General features: G+C 33.9%; 1 pseudogene across 1 annotated transcript in view; it reads left to right on the top strand.

Moving 5' to 3' along the window:
- Positions 1–2,500, top strand: part of LOC144963679 (dynactin subunit 1-like) — an 87,801-nt pseudogene that overhangs the window by 49,500 nt on the left and 35,801 nt on the right. The window contains exons 23-24 of the transcript XR_013643663.1: positions 782–853; positions 2,328–2,483. The product of XR_013643663.1 is annotated as a dynactin subunit 1-like (transcript). The remainder of the gene's footprint in view (positions 1–781; positions 854–2,327; positions 2,484–2,500) is intronic.

Below are 2,500 nucleotides of genomic sequence, written 5' to 3'. Positions count from 1 at the left end.
TCTCTTTCTCTTTCTTACTTCTTCTATTCTTTCTTCTTACTTCTTCATTCCTTTTCTTTTCTCTTTTTCTTCTTCTTCACTTACTCTTTCTTTCTACTTTTTTTTTTTTTTTTTTTTTTTTTTTTTTTTTTTTTTTTTTTTTTTTTTTTTTTTCATTTCTATTCCTTTTTTTTTTTTCTTTATCTTTCTTTCTTCTCTATTCCTCATCTTCTTTCTTCTTCTTCCTCATCTCTCTCTTTTTCTCTTCTTCTTGCTTTTTTTTTCTTTTTCTTCTTTCTTCTTTTTTCTTCTTTTTTCTTTCTTCTTTCTGTTCTCTTCTTTCTTTCCTTCCCTCTTCCTCTTCTTGCTCTTGCTCTTGCTCTTCATCTTCCTCTTCCTCTTCCTGTTCCTCTTCTTGCTCTTGCTCTTGCTCTTCACCTTCCTCTTCCTCCTTCCTCCTTCCTTTCTTCCTTTCTTTCTTTCTTTCTTCTTCTTATTATTATTTTTAGCTTTGAAATATATATTATGGAGACCAGTTCTTAACCACATTGCCTTTGTTTTTGTCAGATAAGAAGATTTATTTACTCCATTTAATCCTTTGTTAACAGATCAGTAGTAAAAAAGAAATTCCCAACATACGACCAAACCCAGCCCGTTTACAAAAGAAAGCAGGCACAAGACAGCACAGAGTCATAGCCTTTTATTTGATCATTAATTCTGTGGGTTTTTTTTTGTTTGTTTTGTTTTGTTTTGTTTGTTTTGTATTATAATTATGTTTGTTTTCTATTCATTTCATTCCCAGATTGCCTCATTGAGAGAAGCTCTGAGCTACAACACATTGGAGACACATAGGTTGAAGGCAGAAAAGATGAAGGTATAAAAGTGATTTTTGTATAGAAAATGCGACAAACAACCAAGAAGCAAACAAGCTATGTTTACGTCTATTTGAGTTAGAGAGCTGTATAGAGACTGTTGTTCTAAATAATTGGGTAAAATACAATTTATCAACATAAAATGCTGCTTAATGAAGAAGGTTTGCAAAAAATTAAAATCAAAAGCCAATTGTTACGCAATATCAATATATTTTCAACATCAAATTTGTTTTTGAAAAAAAAAAAAGATTTTAAAGATCTGAATTGGCATAAAAAATTTGACAATTTTATACTCAGTTTATACAAAGAACAGATGACTGCAGTTAAACTCGAAAATGGAAAAAGTGAGTGGTTTCATGTTGGGTGAGATGTAAGACAAGATTGCATACTAATACCAACACTATTTAGCATGTACACAGAGGTAATCATGAGAAACAGACTCAGCAATTTGGTAAATTTTGCCACGAATCACACCAAAGAAGGGGGGGGAGGAGGAGGAGGAGGAGGGGATCTGCAATAATCAGAAAACCAGAATCATGGATCTGGGCAAGAGCCCTTGCTCAACAGTTGGAAAATGTTGAAAACTTTACTTAACTCTAGAATTGAGGCAGATGGCAAATTAAGTCCAGATATAAGACAGATTGACATGTTCATCTGTAAAGTAATTGCCATGTCCCCAGTGTGGAAGTGCCAGGAAGAGCTCCTAAAGAAAAACTCCCATAACAACATATTTCTGTGAATCAAGGACAGATGAAAAGAGAATAAATGTATTTGAGATGAAGTGCTGTATAGGGCTCCTAAATATCTTATACAGCCAAGACATTGAACATCTGCATTTTGGAGAAAATAGGCCTTAAAGACCAGCAAGCTCATGTCAACCATCAAGAAACTGAAGATATCACACCTTGTCTATATCGATGGTCATGATTCAATTGAAAAGATTTGTGTGGAGGGTGGTCACAAGGGCAAAATAGAGGCTAAGGAGAATGTGTTTGCAGGACATAGCTGACTGATGGGAGAACAACCACAAGTTAGGATTCATGACACAGTTAAAAAATCAGAATGGAGTTATGTTGGGCTTTTAACCCTCTCCTTACCAGCCATTTCCAAGGTTTTCCCCAAAACTTCACACCGGACTAACACAAAATAGTTTTTTTTTTATCATTCAGACATAATAGCAGTAAAATTGTTGCGTTACTTTATTTCTTTAGCAAAAAATGCTCTACAACACACTTAATTTTCTTTAAATTTTATGATGTACAAAAGAAATTTGAATAAGAAAAATGTTGGTTGTATCGTAACGAATGTGACGATTGTCCTATAGTTGGTAAGGAGAGGGTTAAGAGGCTACGTCCAACAAGGATCCACCTTAAAGAAGATGTTTTAATATATATTAAATCACAGCCATTACATATATATATATACATTCATATAATGATTGTCTTTTTTTTAAAAAACTCAATTTAAACACAATAGGAGCAACTTGCCAAACTCCAACCATTAAACGTTCCCAAGAAACCAGTTGGACTAGCAACCCAAATTGGTCTGACTGCCAGTGGAGATGATCCAGACAATGCAAGCTGTAATCCTGACATCAACCGGTTGATGAACACCACTAGAAAATTACTGATGGTAAGAATATGACTCCT

The sequence above is a fragment of the Berghia stephanieae genome, chromosome 2 (genome assembly GCF_034508935.2).
Source record: "Berghia stephanieae isolate SIO BIC M18660-M18661 chromosome 2, UCSD_Bste_1.3, whole genome shotgun sequence".
NCBI classification, from domain to species: Eukaryota; Metazoa; Mollusca; class Gastropoda; order Nudibranchia; family Aeolidiidae; genus Berghia; species Berghia stephanieae.
Note: the sequence above shows the minus strand (reverse complement) of the source record. Positions and strands in the feature narration are given on the sequence as shown.